We start from the raw sequence: 17,092 nt of genomic DNA, 5'->3' as shown, positions 1-17,092 counted from the left end.
AAAAATAGAAAGACTATGGGGAGAGATGGTTCTCTTAGATGAAGATGTCTGCACACCTAAATCATTTCATTGTGGTAGGTTCAAAATAGTTACAAGTGTTATGCATCCGATAAAGCCTAAACTTGAAGTGTAAAGGAAGAGTTTATCTAATAAGAGTCTTTGAGGAGCAAAACATAGATGATGTTAGTACTAGTTGCAAAGGAACAAGCTCTAATGAGGCAGCCAAAGATGTTTGCTCCAAAATCAATGGGGTACTCTATTTCCCTGCAGAAACCAACTTGGAGAAAGAAGATGATGACAAGATAGATGAAGTGGTAGAAGTATCTGAAGTGGCTTAGGGGGATATGACATCTAGGATGAAGGTCAGAGATGAGCTGGCTGATGGAGGCAGTTGGAGTCATGCATCAGCAATAGAAGAGACCAAAGATTGTATCGGAAATTCAAATGAAGAGGGCACATGTATGGTAGACTTTTCATTACTAGCGGAAAGCCTACAGCAGAGGTATTGAAGCTCAGTTAGTGGGAAACATGCAGCAGAGAGTAAGGTGTAATCATGAAGCTCAAAAAGAAGTAGTAGCTCCTATAGTAGATGGTCAAATTCTCACCCCAGGTTTTATCAAGAGTCTAAGTCAACCTCTAAAGGAAAGATCTGACATTTGTCTGGAGGTAGCCTTTGGCCATAACCCATCTCAACTACAACCTATTGATTTCGACAATTCTGAACTGCAGCCCATTAGGCCCTCTAATGTTGGACTTAATCTTCTATCTGTAAGGCCATTATGTGGGGCATTAGGGATGTGGAGTGACACTATCAGCCCATCAATTTTAGGCTCTATTAGTCACCGTTTAAAGAAAGGTAAGAGGAAAAGAATTAGAAGTGATGGAGTCAAACACCTTTTGCTAGCTGGTAGGTTCATTGTTTTTGCTAGAAGACTTGGGTAGAAGGAAGCAGACACAAGCAAAGGAACCATTAAAGGCTCGAAATGGTATTCTTAAGCAACCATTTTCTGGAAATGGTATTCTTCAAGAGGCCCATGCAACCTTGCAGATGGGGAAAGTTTGGGTTTTGATTACAAGGACTGGAAACTGAGGTAATCAAAAAATTAGCACACATGAAGTAGAATGACAATGAGAGATTGGAAAGAGGGAAGGGTATTATGGAATAATCAGTTCCAAATGGGAGAGATCAGTGACATATATGTTCTTATGAAGACACTAAGTTGGAACATTAGAAGGGTATGAAGGCTTGAAAAGAGGAAAAAGATCTAGAAACTTTTGCTAGAAAAGAATATTGACATGGCTTTGTTTTAAGAAACAAAAAAATCAGGCATAACTAGTTTGGAGGTGAAAAGTGTTTGGCCTAAGGATAGGTTGGAGTTCATGATTGTGGATGTTGAAGAGATGGTCGGCAGTCTACTCTGTGTCTGGGACCCTGAAGCCTTTCAGTTCTTAGAGTGTTGCAGCAACAGAAATTTTATCCTATTATCAGGTAAACTTTACAACTTATTTGACTGTGTAATTGTCAATATTTATGCTCCCAATGATGTCATAAAGAGAAGGAAATTCTGGGAGTCTCTATTAAATCTGAAAGATCTTTTCCCCAATCCCGGGTATCTTGAAGGTGGCTTCAATGAGATCAGAAACACAGGGGAAAGAGTTAATAAATCAATAAGGGATAGGCGTATGAAAGAATTCAATGATTTCATAGATAGATGTGAGATGGTAGATCTACAAATGTTTGGCAAAAAATACACCTGGTGCAATGCTTTTGATGGAAATAAATGGAGTAAAATAGATAGGTTTCTTCTAAGCCCTGAGTGGCTGGTGAGAGTTAAGCTTAAACTATGGGGCCTACCTAGAATTGCATCTGATCACTGCCCTATTGTGCTCATGAAGGGTGACAGGGATTGGGGGCCTAAGCCTTTCAAGTTCTTGAATGCTTGGCTGCTGTACTTGAATCTTACCTCTTTTGTGGAGCAAACATGGAGGGAATCACAGTTTTTTGGGTTAGCTGGTTTCATTCTGCAAAGAAAATTGCACACTCTTAAGTTGGCACTAAAAAAATTGAGTAAAGAGGTTTATGGTTGCATCCAAATTACAAGATACTGAAAATGAACTTCATGACCTTAATCTGAAAGCTAAATCTAGACCTTTGGAGAATGAATAATTGAAGCTGCAAAGAGAGAAAAGAAATGATATGTGGATATTAAGTAGGAAGTTGGAATGGGAATAACTCCAAAAATCTAAGCTGGATCGGAATCCGAAGGGAGACAGGAACACAAGATTCTTTCATGTCATGGCTAGCAGCAGGCAAACTAGGAACACTCTCAACTCTATCACAGTGGGAGATGTGGTATTGGGGGAGCCAACTCAAGTTAAAATGAGGAGTGGACACACTTTTCAAATAATTTCACTGAAGATTGGCACAATAGACCAGTGCTTATTTGGGGTTCAAGAGTGCAAGGCATAGTGAATCTTTCCACATTCTTGAAACAGAGTTCTCTGAAGAAGAAATATAAGTAGCAGTAATAGAATACAATGGGAACAAAGCTCCTAGACCAGATGGTTTCAATCTGATATTTTTTCAAAAATATTGGAGCGTGTTTAAGAAGGATGTGCTTAATTTTATGAAAGATTTCCATGTCAGTGGAAAATTAGTTTCAGGTTTGAATAGTACATTCATCACTCTGATTCCAAAGAAGGAGAAAGTTGTCACTCTAAGTGAGTTTAGGCCTATAAGCCTAGTTGGTTCTGTATACAAAATACTCTCTAAAGTTCTTCCATCCAGACTTAAAAAGGTCATGCACATGGTTATTGAAGACTCACAGTCAGCTTTTCTGGGAGGTAGGAATATACTTGATAGAGTGTTGATTGCCAAACAAGTTGTGGATGATATGTTTCAATCTAAGAAGTCAGGGTTGCTATTCAAAATAGACTTTGAAAAGGCATTTGACTCCATTAATTGGGATTTCCTCTTTTCAATGTTAGCAAATTTTAGGTTTGGTTCCAAATGGATTTCCTAGATTAAGGAATGTGTCTCTACTGCAAGGATTTCAATACTTGTTAATGGCTCACCAACCAAATAGTTTGGCCCTCAAAAAAGTCTTAGGCAAGGAGATCCCTTATCCCCATTCCTATTTAACTTGGTTGTAGAAGCACTAAATATTCTTCTTTAGAGAGCTATGGAGTTGAGACTGCTAAAAGGGGTAATTATTGGGAACAATTAAGTACAGCTCTCCCATCTTCAATTTGCAGATGACTTTTTTCTGTTTTGTGAAGTTTAGTTGACAGAAGTTCTGAGCTTGAAAAGGATCCTCAAGTGTTTTTAGGTAGCATCAGGTTTTAAAATCAACTACCATAACAGTGTGGTTTGTGAGATAGGTATCTTTGACTCTGTTCTTGATGAGTTTGCATCCCTGCTGAATTGCAAGACTTAAAGTTTACCACTTAAGTATCTAGGATTGCCTTTGGGTGCTAATCCAAGGAGAAAGAGGGTATGGAAACCAGTTATTGACAAATTCAAATTAAGGCTTGCTGGTTGGAAAAAGAGGTTTCTCTCTTTTGTAGGGACATTGACCTTGGTGAAATCAGTGTTGTCAAGTCTACTTGTGTTCTACTTGTCTGAAGAAATAGCTAAGGAGATAGATAAAATTCAAGCTACTTTTTTATGGGGTTGCTCAGATTTAAGAAGTAAAATCCATCTTGTGAAATGGTTAGAGGTAACAACAAGCATTAAACAAAGTGGGCTGGGCATTAGAAGAATTAAGGATGTGAATGTGTGCTTACTCCTTAAGTGGTGGAGGAGGTTTGCTTTTGACCACGATTCATTATGGAAGAGGGTCATTTGCAGCAAATACAATTTTCAAGGTGGGGTAAGGTTACCTAATCTCAGCTTAAGTACCAACTTCTCTAAAATCTGGGATGGCATTGTTGCTGCAGTTGAGCAGCAAGAGTCTCTTTTGTTGTATAATGTTAGTAACTTACAATTAAAAGTGGGTAATGGTTGTAGAATTAGGTTTTGGCATGATCAATAGTGTGGAGCTCCATGCCTTAAAGTTGAGTTTCCAAGGCTATTTCAATTGTCTAATGATAAGGAGAGATCACTTAAGGACTTTGTGGATATCTCAGGCTTCTCTGACAACTAGTTGCTCACCTTTAGGAGGTCTCTTTTTGAATGGGAAAAGGAGGAGCTACTCAGACTCTTTGGCATCTTAGCATCAGCACATGCATTGAATCTGGAGGTCCATGACAGTGTAGTATGGTTAGCAGCAAAACCTGGGCAGTCCCTTGTATCTTTTCTATGCAACCATACTAATTTTGTTTTTGGAGGCACTGTTAGCTCCAATAGTTTGGTTTGGCTCAAATATCTCCCACTCAAAGTGCAATTCTTTGGTTGGCTTGCATGGAATCACAGGGTTAAAACATCTGTGTTTTTGCTATGGATGGGTGTGCTGGATAGGTCTGTATCTACCTTATGTATTTTCTGCAAAGCACAACATGAAACAATTGAACATGTGCTAATCCATTGTCCTTTGGTGTGGAGGGTTTGGGTTGGGTTATTGCAGTGGTGAGGGGCTCTTTGGGTTGTTCCTGGTTCTGTAGAGGGACTGCTGCAATGGTGGGCAGGGTACACCTGCAAGAAAGATGAACGGAGAATTTGGCGTGCAATACCAATGGTCACTCTTTGGTCCGTATGGAAGCTCAGAAATGAGTGTCTCTTTCAAGATTTCCAACCAAAGATGCAGGAGTTGCAAGAGCTCATAATCACAAGGCTTGCAATTTGGCTAAAGGCCTCTTCCAAGGAGTTTTTATTCTCCATTAATGATTTCCTTTATAACATTTTAGGTGTGAGGTATTGTTTACTTTTGTGAGGTGTTTTAAGTTGTTATTGTATTGGTGTTGGTTCGGAGTTGGATTCTCTCTAACTCATTTTGGGGGCTTGGGGATGCATATGATTAGTCTTCCTTTGGGTGCCAATCTTGTTGGGATGCTTAGCTAAGACAATGATGCTCCTTCTTTCCAAGCTTTGTATCTTTTTATCTTTATTAATATATTTTCACTTGCTTGCCGCTCAAAAAAAAAAAATGAATATAATAACTAGTAATTCATATATGTACATGTGCTTGCATTTTTCATTCCAATAGGTACATTTTTTATTGTATAATAACAAACAAATAACAATTTGATCCAAATACTAGTAAAGTCTAATGACACTAACGATTGATGTAAGATCTTATCACAATTATCACTAATGATTTGTTGCTAATGATTTGATTTCTCAGTCAAGGCAATGTGTCAATGCCGCCTATCACTGGAGTGCGTCCCTCTTATACTGTAGAAGGATTTGTCAACCCAATATGGAATTATGATACCCAACAAGTAAGAATCTTTCCTATTTAATTATTTTGAGAGATAAATTTAATTTGGTTAACATATTAGAGTTACTAAAATTATACTCTTATAGCCTAGCTAACCAATGAAAACTACAACTTATAGTTTCATCATATCAGGCTAAATCACTCCCACAAAATATACTTGATCAACAAACTCATCCAGGCTATGGAGGCAATCTGACAAACCAACATCAACATGATGGCCGTACTGGAAATTTCTCTCAAGCAAGGTTCTTCCTACCATATGTGCATGCTAATATTATATCACCATTATGTAAAATTTTTGTTACGTTTCAGTAACTGCTTATATTATTTTCTTGTGATTTCATTAGAGGAAATCAGTTAAGATGAACAATTACTTAATGGTCATTACAATAATAACACAAACACATGATGATGCTTATTAAATTTTATAATATTTGACATTTCGAACATCAAAATGCTTGTAACCAAATAACAATTTAAACTAGCAGATCATGAATATAATAACCCGTACTTCACTTATATACATGTGCATGCACTTGATCCAAATACTGGAAAAACCTAATGATGCCAACACTTGATGTAAGATCTTATCAAAATTATCACTAATGTTTTGGCAAATCATTATTTTTCAGTCAAGGTATTGTGTCAATGCCGCATATCACTGGATCGGTTCTCTCTTATGCTGCACAAGGCACCGTCAACCCAATTTCGAATTCGTATACCCAACAAGTACGACTCTTTCTTATTTAATTATTTTGAGGAATAAATTTTATTTGGTTATCGTGACTAGGTTTTCTATAATATTGATATGTAATTCACACTATCACCACTAAGGCTACTATTCTTCATAAATTGCAAGCATTATGCAATAATAATAGGATATGCATTACATTAACCAATGTTGTAACACATCTTTGTTTTGAAGGTTCAATGCTTGAAAGTTGTGATCTATCTATCCCATTTTCTTTACCTTTTTTCAATTATCAGAGTTATTTAACTAAGCTCCAACACAAAACAAGGCAATTATTTTTTGTTGTTGAAAATTGTTGCCAAAAAATAAGACAAAAAATGAGCAATTTTTTTAGAAACATCATAATAAAGTTCAATAGTCTTTAGTCTTTAGTTTCTTATCAAATATATTGCAATAATTAAAGGAATGGTTAATTATACCAACATCCTTAAGCTATTACAGAATATTATTTTACCTCCTTAAGTTCGAATCTAACATTTAGAACACAACTATAAAAATATGTACAAATATTCTCTTTTTAAGAGGGCAAAGCAATATTCAATAATAATTGAAAGAGTTGTTCGTATTATTAACCCTTGAAAAATTAATATGTTGACAACACCCGTACCGTTACAGAGCTTCCTCATTGACATTGTGATATGTAAGTGATTATTTTTTGTCCTAATTGTGATTAAATACAGAGTAAGAGTGACAATGATCCGTCAAAATCTCATCCATTTGCATCAAGCACACAAGTACCTATGGATTCTTTTCTAAAAAATGATGATCTGTCGAGATGGAATGCATTTGAATCAACAACACAAAGAGTACCTGTGAATCCTTTTCTAGACACTGATGATCTATTGGAATGGGATCCATCAGAATCAGGCCCAAGACAAGTAACTAGGAGTCCTTCCCCGGACACTAATAATCTCCCTAAATGGAATCCATCAGAATCAGGCCAAGGACAAGTAACTAGGAATCCTTCTCTGGACATTGATGATCTGCTTGAATGGAACCCATCAGAATTGTCTCTAGACACTCATGATCTTCTAGAATGGAATCCAACTGATTATCTGCTAATGACTTCTTCTCTCGATGATCTACCAGAAAGGAATTCATGTGAATTAGACCAACAACAATTATCTGTGAACGTTTCTTCATCTCAAGGAAATCAAAACCAGAACTTGAATGCTTTTGGTCAGCAAAACCTTACGAGAGGGTATTATTATGAAATTGTTTATTTATTTTTTATTTTCATGGTATCAACTCTCTAAGCATGTTTTGCAAGTGATGGTTGATGAAAAAAAATCTCTCTTTTGTTTCAGGCCAATTGTAAATGCTCTTTATAATCCTGAATATGCAAAGCATGGCAAACCTGTGGATCCTCATCTTCGGCTATTCCTGGAGCTACGCGACAAAGGTAAAATTCTTTCCAATACAAATATCCTTTTAACCTTTTCAATGACCTCAAAATAACATATTTTTTTTTTTTTGATAAATTACATTGTTGGTCCCCTAATTTGAGCAAAGTTTCACTTTAATTTTCATTGTTTCAATTTAAATAATTTAAATCTATACTTTCAATTTTCTTGCAACGTGATCCTTTGTCACTTACCGTTACACTAATGGTCTAGCTTCTTTTGACTTCAACTTTAATCCCTCTAGTTTCATGACGAAGGAACAACATTGAAGAAAACTGAAAGTATGATATTCAAGTTCAAAACTTAAACTACATATACTTTTTATTTTTACACACACGATTATGTTATTGGTTGTTCGTAATTTTATTATTTATTAGGGTCTTATGAGGTTCTAAACTTCATGATAGCAGGTAGAAATGGTGGTAACCATTGAACTTGTTGAGAATGACTGGATCGATGTTGTACGTACAGTGTATAACTTTTCTATAGTGTCATCCTTTATGCTGTGTTTGGTTGAGGGATTTAGAGAGGGATTTGGAAAGGGAAAGGGAAAAGGTGTGTGAAACTAGGTGAAATATAGGTATATTTTATTTACATTTCACCTACCTTTTCCATTTTCCTTTCCATATCCTTCCCCAAATCCTCCAACCAAACACAACATTAATGAATTTCTTTTATTTGGTTGCAACATGAAGGCTGTTTGTTATGAGAATTCCTCACCAACTGCATTATGGGAATCTCCTATGGTTTGTTTGTTTTCCTTTCCAGCAATTTTCAATCATACATTTCAAATATTGGGTTTTACTATGGATTTCAAAAATTTATTAGTTTATTTATTTGTGGTTAGAACAAAGTATGAAGACTTCGAATTCTATGAATGGTAGTTATTAGACCATGAAACTCATGACCTATATAACTACTTTACGTTGTGACTTTTAGACAACTCTGAAATTTATTATTCTTTGTGATGTTAACTTCTGAAATTATTGTCTGTCTTGATAATATAAATAGTATAGTTATATCTCTATAAAAGTTTTACTTTTTAGATGAACTAACAGACAGTTATTCAATAAAGTATTAGAGAATACGAAAAATTAAAATATGTGTTTATACCTCACCCATACATGATAATTAAAATACTTATACGAGTTTAGCCCACATATAAAAAAGAGTCTGGTCTCAAGTGATTGTGAATCTAGAGAACAAGAACTAATATCATTAAAGACAAAAAAAAAAAAAAAAAAAAAGTGAGCAAGACAATCACAAACAAAGACCTTTAATAGGCTGCCATGGAGAATTTAGAAAGACCATCCAACACGAAACAAGAATCTCAACCAAAATCACTAAGTAAGGATCGATCAAAGAGGATTATCAAGTGATCATTGTTTTAGGAAAAAAAGAGTGACCCTTTCATCCCAACACAAGACAAGGATCTCGACCCAAATCACCTATTTCTCCTTTTTCCTGGGTTGAAAGCGTCAAGAAAAAAGGACCTCCATCAAGATCACCAACCAAGCTCTAACTAAAAAAATAAGAGAGCCAAAGCTAAACAAGAGGGCCATACAAATAACTGAAGAACCGAGCAAACTCCGAAAGAACTGAACGAGCTCTCAACCAAATGAAACAAAACAAATTGTTGATAAAACGGATTCTAATCAAATTCTGTTATCAAGCACACTTTAGAACTAGAGCAAATTTCAAAACTTTCACAAAGTAAAAAATTTTAATTACTAGTTATAATAGCAAAGCTACTATCAGAATCCAATGCAAACGGCATACTGAAAACGCCACACTAACTAAACAGTCTTCAAAGCCTGCCATAACTTAACCCAGTCTCTAGCATAGTTCTAAATCGCGGTATCAGGTAACGTAACGGTATCGATCACAGAGTATCGGTATTGGTGGTATCGGCCAGTACGAATCAGGAATCGAGTATCGCGACCTTGAAATTTTAAAAATCATTAGCAATCTCACTACAACTGAATTTTATGCATTTTTTTTTACTCTTTTAGCCTTAATTTATTACATTTTAATCAAAATTTTGATATGTAGGAGCACTTTTGACTCATTTTCAACTAAATGATATATATTTATTTTAGTCACAAGCTTTTTTTTTTTGACATATGTTAAACTTTTAATAAAAAAATTGATTTGATTATTTATTTTTCTTGTACTGAGGAAAAAAATAAAAAAAAAATATATATATATTAATATAAATAGAGGTGTAAGTGTATAAATAAATAAATAGAAAAAAAAATCTCTAAACATTTACAATCTACAAATCTATCATAAGCACACGCACCTCCAAGTATTTAAGTACCTCTCCCTTCCTATCCATTTCAATCTCAGACTCCCAACCCAATGCACCTCCATGTACCTAATTACCTCTCTCTTCTTATCCATTCCAACCTCAGACACCCATACCATAATACAAGACTGCAAGACGCTGACTGGAAGCAAGACACCCATACCACCTATCCCCTCTCTCTCTGTGTAAAAATGCTGACCGGAAGCTACAGAATTCGGCCAACCCAGACAAGCATTTCAGCTTAAGATCGACAAAAAAAAAAAAAAAGGACCAGAAACAGAGCACAACAACAACAAAAAAACAGAGCACAACAACAGCACAAATTACAACTTGCAAATTGCAACAACTCAGGGAGAAGCCTTCTTTGAAGAAGCTTGAAGGTTGCTGAAGTGAACTCCATAGCCCAAAGAAGCTTACATCTATGGAGCCATGCCACAAAGAAGTTTGATTGTGAAATGTAAATTGCAAATCTGTAACAAAAACAAATCTATATTGGACTGTATCATCCCATGTATCGGATTCGGGCCGCTACGTACCGGGACTCGGATGGTATGGCTGTGAATTTCATTCTCACCGGTATCTCGGTCCATATCCGAATCGGTGTTATAATTTTCTGGTACGAATCGGCGGGTACATACCGGCCGATATTTAGAACTATGGTCTCTAAACAATCTATCTCCACCAAGGAAAATTATTAGGTACTCTCTAAGTACCACGTGACCATATTGCTTCATTAATTATTATTTATTATGTTCTTTTATATTTCTTAATCACCCATAAATAATTAATGCTTTATCTTTTTCACCAATCATACTACCATAAAACACCATATGACCGTATCCTGGACTACCCAATAATCACTTTTCTATCAATTTCGAAACATGTGCAACTTCTGAAATCTAATTTGCCAAAGGAAAAATACTTGGATGATAGCTGGAAACAAAATATCGAAAATCAAAACTTACCTTCCAAATAGACAAAACTTGGAATCAACAATGTTCAAGTTTCTCACCCACCAACATTAAATTTTTTTTTTAATTTTTAATTTCATTCTTCTTCCTTTTTAACTTGTCTATTTTTTTTCAAATATTTAGACAAAATCCACTTAATTTAAATCACGGAAGCCTCATTCGCCCATAATATCTAATAGCCTCATCATGGGAGCTTGTACTAAAATTTATTATAATTCACTCTTGTACAGATTAAACAAATCAGGCACATGTTTGTTTTGTAACTACTCGATATATAATTGAAATTCATCTCTAAATTGTAAATTCTCACGATTTTCACAATTGATGTTGTCTCAACCCAATTTTGACTTCGCCTACTTACAATTAGAAAAATATACAAAAAATAAATTCTTTTCATATCAAGATTTTTAAAGGGTGAAAAGTTGACACTAAGATAACATTTTTCTGAAATTTCTAAAACTTCTTGTTTAACTCGGGCAGTTCCAATTGCTGGACTATTAGCTCAAAGAATTGTATTTCGGACATTTGTTCCGATCATAAGGGCATTTATTTATAAATTTCTATTCATTTACTTATGTTCTACTTAATCTAAATTATATTTTTTACGTTCCAATAAGTTCCATAGATAACATAGTTACCAAAATACCTTTATAATAATATTGTGAAGCGCATTAATGTTTGTATTGACATTGTGAATATTCACACTATCAAATTTATTTAATGTGAATGTTCACATCACCAAATTGCTAAGGGTTTAAAAAATATTTCTAAGAGTAAAATTATCTATAAAATACCTTAAATATGAAAATTAAGATTTAGTGGATCAAATGTCCAAAATAATAGGATTTGTTAAAATATAAGAATATCTTAATAGATTCCCCATAATAAAAATAAGGCAAATTTTTTTAAAAAAAACAATCTACAGTAATTCATGTAACAAAATAAATCCCTACAGTTTAATTCATGTAATAAAATAAATCCTAAACTTTTAATTTCTTCAAATAAAATCTTAATATTTTAATTAAATATCAATTAAGTCCTCCTCTATTGCCGGCTATGGAATTAATGGGAAACAATTAGTTTGCGTTTGGTTCTCTTTTGGAGCCAGGATTCCAATCAAAAAAATTTAAAACTCTTTTTAATACTCACAACCAAACCCACAACTCAAAACTATTCAAAACTCAATTAAAAAATTATTTTTAAAATTTATATCCAAACAAATAATGTAAAACACTTTTTAAAACTTAAAACCAAACTCTTTTCAAAACTTCTATTTAAAAAAAGTTCAATTTTTTTATTTTGTTTTTTAAAATTATTTTTAGAATCATGATTTGAGTGTGGAGTCGTGTTTTGAAAAGGAAAAATTTGTTTAGTTATGAGTTTTGAAAAAAAAAATTGAGTTATATTTTGAGTTTTAAGTTGTATTTTGAAAATTTTTTGATTTATTTTTTTTAAATATTTAAAAAAATTTCTTAATTTTATTTTTTTAGGGTAAATATTTTATATTTTAAATATTTATTTATTTATTTTAATGTGCGCTATATTTCATACATTTGTATGCTGTATTTTTTTAAAATATTTAAAATATATATTTTAAATATTAAAAAAAATTATTTTTATTTTTATTTTAAATATATAATTTTTATAAAAATTATTTTAAAAATTATTTTTATCTCAACTCGGTCTAGGTCTTTGGTGGCTTTCTCATTTGGGAGTCGCCCGACATCGTCGAGGCTGTCTCGATCCGCCCCCTCAATGGAATTAACTTGCAACTCCTTTGGCGTCTTTCCGGAAAGGAGATAACATGCCTATGCCGATTGCTGGGAATCACGGATTTGCTCAATGCCGTGTTCTGTCAGGAACCGCAGCAGCTGATGATAGGTGCTTGGAACGGTGCGCATTGTATTCAACCAAGTTCGCCCCATGATGAGATTATACGGCGAAGGAAGCTTGACGACCAAGAATTCCACATTCACTGTTCGGGAGCCCGCTCGAACGGGTAGTGTGATTTTCTCGAACGGATACTTTGGATTTGCGTTGAAGCCGAATAGTGGATAAGGAGTCGGGGACAGGTCTGATTCGTTGAAGCCGAGTTTGATGAAGGTCTTGTAATACATAACCTCCGAAGTACTCCCCTGGTCTATGAGAACGTGCTCAACGGTAAATCGATTTACGCGTAATTCAATGACCAGTGGATCAATGTGGGGGACTGTTATGTCGATAAGATCAGAATCGTCGAAGGTAATACTTGGAGCTTCACGTGGCCTTTTTGCTGAAGTTAGTTGCTTTTGGGGTACTGGATGTGACTGAATTGCATGCACGGTTGGAGGCTTTGGCAAGCTGTATATCATATGAATGACGCCGGGCGGGGGCGAATCCTGTCGCAGTGCAACTGTTTTGGTTGCGCTCTTTCGGACATGTTGCTGGAGCCGACCATCTTGCATCAACTCCTCAAGGTGGTCTTTCAAAGCATAGCAACTGTCGGTGTCATGACCGTGATCGTTTTGATATTCACACCGCCTATTCCGTCTTCTCGTATCGGGAGGTCCCACCAGTTTGGACGGCCATTTGAAGGACAGAAGGTGTTGAACTTTGGACATGACTGAGCTGATTGGTTCACCCCTCTTTCTGGGCTTCGGGGATAATGAGTCAGAGTCGCTATCAGCGTCTTGCTGCCAGGCTCGAGGTTGTCGGCCACCTGCTTTCAGAGGTCGTTCCGGATCATGGCGCACGGCTTGTTTGGACTTTGCTACTTCCAAGGCCAAATCCTGACGGAGACGCTCGTTTTCAACGATCATGTTCTCCAACCTTTGCTCGTTTTGCTTTGCATGTTCCATGATCGCTTGCATTGCCTCATGCTCTAGAGTCGAATGTGAGGCGAAGTGCAAAGCTCGTCTTGCTGGGATAATCTCCGGTCCATGCATGTTTGTTGGAGTGAAATCGTCTATCTGCGGGGTTTCATCAGTGATTATTGGAGGGCCTTCCGTCACGCCCGCCATGGATATGCTTGTGTATTCCCACAGACGGCGCCAATTGTGGAGAAGTGGTTTGGAAATACTCTTCTGATCCTCGGAGACGCTCGTGATCCGCTGATAGTCACCTGAAAAGGAATAAACACTCCGGTCGGGGGTGCCAGAATTAGCACTTCGACGGACGAATCAGTCTCAACACTCAAGATTACTTATATTCTAAATTAAGCACAACAATTCTCACATACCTTTCTTAGTCTGTTTTTCCTTTATTTATACTCGTTTCCTGGGCCTCGAGGCCAGGTCCACTTTTCACTCATTATCCTTTTATTTACTTGGCTCCATAGTTCAGTATCTACTCGGCTTATCTATTTTATTCGGCTTCCTGATCGTGCAGGAAAGAGCCGAGTAATATCTGTCTTCTAGAGTACGTTCCGGCCCCCACATAGATAATTCTGTGTTCGAGAAGAAATTACCAATATCATGAAAATATAAAATTTGTTGATTGCATTTAGAAAAAAAAGTTTTCATTTTTGTGACGATGATGATAATTTGGAGTGAACATTTCAATTTTCGTAAATTCCAATAATAAATCATCGTAGATTAAGTCCCCTTTGATAATAGTGATTGAGACTCCCCTTATTGGGAGCATCCTGTTGTCAATGGGAGACGTTCTCGTATCCTGTTGCCATGAGGAGCATAGCTTTTGCCGTTACCTCTTCGGATAGGCCATGAGAAATACATTCACCTACATGTCAAACATGTATGAATAAATGATACTAGAGTTGTTATTGCTATTGTATAAAGTTGTCATGTTCCTGAAATTAGAGTTTTGGGGGGGGGGGGGGAAAGAGATGCGTTTAGATTTTGGTTTCTGATCATCAATTTTCAACATGCTAGGAGATGCACTAAACAGACCTGAAGACTCCCCTTAAAATTTGGAGTTCCCTTGTCTTGAAGAGACTAGGGAAATGGTGTAAATTGTGAAATGCTAACTCTCTCTTTGTATTTCAGGACAAATGATAAAAGGATGGGATGAAGGTATCAAATCTATGAAGAAAGGTGAACAAGCCATCTTCACGATACCTCCCGAGCTGGCTTATGGCGAGTCTGGATCCCCACCAACTATTCCTCCTAATGCAACCCTTCAATTTGATGTTGAGTTGCTATCTTGGACTAGTGTCAAGGACATCTGCAAGGATGGAGGGATAATTAAGAAGATACTCAACGAAGGAGAGCAGTGGCAGAACCCCAAAGATCTGGATGAAGTATTTGGTATATGTTCTATCTATTTTTTTTTTTTTTTTTTTTTTTTTAACTAGATAACATTGAATTATTGACATCTTGTGCAACCTCATGTTCATTCTTGCAGTTAAGTATGAAGCTCGGCTTGAGGATGGAACACTTGTGTCAAAATCTGATGGGGTGGAATTCACTGTTGGAAATGGTTTGTATTGTTGAAATTAGTTTTAATATCGTTTTTCTTTTATCTTCTTGGTTTATAGGTTATTTTCAAGTATTTCTTGACATGGTGATCCTTTGTGCAGGGTATTTCTGTCCTGCCCTGTCAAAAGCTGTGAAAACAATGAAAAAGGGTGAAATGGTCCATCTGACAGTGAAGCCACAATGTAAGTTCACTTAAAGTATCGCTTGAACCTCTGCTATGATAAGTAGTATGGCGTTAAATTTTCATAAATTTTTGTAAATTGCCACAGATGCATTTGGGGAGAAGGGCAGACCAACAATTGGTGAGGAATGTGCCGTGCCACCAAATGCCACTCTTCAGATAAATCTTGAATTGGTTTCATGGAAAGTTGTTTCAGAAATTACCAATGATAAGAAGGTTTCAAAGAAAATATTGAAGGAAGGAGAGGGATACGAGCGTCCAAATGATGGAGCAGTTGTTCAAGGTAACTAATCTATGTGGACAAAAAACATAGTAAAATAATTTATTATTTACTTCATGTTAGAGATTGGGCAGTCCTATAATTTTATATTCTACCTTTCTGTTGTGGGACAGTAAAATTGATTGGGAAGCTGCAAGACGAGACTGTCTTTCTGAAGAAGGGACATGATGAGGAGCCATTTGAATTCAAAATAGATGAAGGTAATTAGCATAATCTTGGCTATATTAGCATTTTTTTTGAAGATTTTTGAGTTTCTTGTTTTCTAAATCATTCTAAGCTTGACTTGGGATTGAATTTTGAACATAACAAGTTATTGATGGACTTGATAAACCTATCAAAACAATGAAGAAGGGAGAGATTGCGCTTGTAACAATTCATCCAGATTATGCTTTTGGTTCATCCGCATCACACCATGAATTAGCTGTTATACCTGCCAATTCCACTGTGTATTACGAGATCGAGATGGTCTCCTTTGTGAAGGTTAGTGTGAAATTAAATACTTCCCCTATCTGATTTGTTTTTTATGTGGATTGAGTGGGACTAACACTAGTGCTTAAAAAACTTGCAACTATAGGAAAAAGAATCTTGGGAAATGAGTACACAGGAGAAGGTTGAAGCTGCTGGAAAGAAGAAAGAAGAAAGAAGAAGGGAATGCATTGTTCAAGGGTGGCAAATACGAGAGAGCCTCAAAGAGATATGAAAAGGTGTTATTTTGTGGTTAATTAAATACTTCCTGATAACCCTTTTTTTTCCCTTCTGAGCCACAGGCTGTGAAATTCGTTGAATATGACTCCACATATAGTGATGACGAGAAGCAACAGGCAAAGGTGCTCAAAGTTCCTTGCAATTTGAACAATGCCGCTTGTAAGTTGAAACTAAAAGACTACAAGCAAGCGGAGAAGCTCTGCACTAAGGTCTTGGAAATTGACGGTAGGAATGTGAAAGCACTTTACAGGAGGGCACAGGCATACATCCAACTTGTTGATTTGGATTTGGCAGAAATAGATATAAAGAAAGCACTTGAAATTTGCCCACCTAGGAACTAAATCCAGATCAACTATCAGGTTTTTTTTGTTTATTTAAATATATATTTATGTTTTGGAGATGATATATTGGGGTATGTGTTGTAGGGATGTGAAACTTGAGTACAAGATTTTGAAGCAGAAAGTAAAGGAGTACAACAAGAAGGATGCCCAATTCTATGGCAACATGTTTGCAAAGATGAAGCAAATTAACACAACTGTAAGCATTGTGAGTTTAAAGAGCTTCTGTTGTTGCTCTTTTACTGATTCACATGTTTTAAAATGCAGAATGCAGCAGCAAAGCAGGAAGCAGTGCCCATGACCATAGATAGCAAGGCATAATAATCATGTAGCTGGTGTCTAGTTAAAGTGTCCTAATATGG

At 35.9% G+C, this 17,092-nt stretch overlaps 1 pseudogene across 1 annotated transcript; it reads left to right on the top strand.

Annotated features, from left to right (window-relative positions):
- The first annotated feature begins 14,770 nt into the window (after positions 1 to 14,770).
- LOC145793706 (peptidyl-prolyl cis-trans isomerase FKBP65-like) lies at positions 14,771 to 17,051 on the top strand (annotated as a pseudogene). Its single transcript, XR_014333917.1, has 10 exons — positions 14,771 to 15,055; positions 15,153 to 15,227; positions 15,328 to 15,408; positions 15,496 to 15,690; positions 15,801 to 15,887; positions 15,998 to 16,167; positions 16,262 to 16,391; positions 16,455 to 16,751; positions 16,852 to 16,929; positions 16,998 to 17,051. The product of XR_014333917.1 is annotated as a peptidyl-prolyl cis-trans isomerase FKBP65-like (transcript).
- Positions 17,052 to 17,092: the final 41 nt, after the last annotated feature.

The sequence above is a fragment of the Camellia sinensis genome, chromosome 6, assembly GCF_055761805.1.
Source record: "Camellia sinensis isolate YWXY chromosome 6, ASM5576180v1, whole genome shotgun sequence".
Lineage (NCBI taxonomy): Eukaryota > Viridiplantae > Streptophyta > Magnoliopsida > Ericales > Theaceae > Camellia > Camellia sinensis.
Note: the sequence above shows the minus strand (reverse complement) of the source record. Positions and strands in the feature narration are given on the sequence as shown.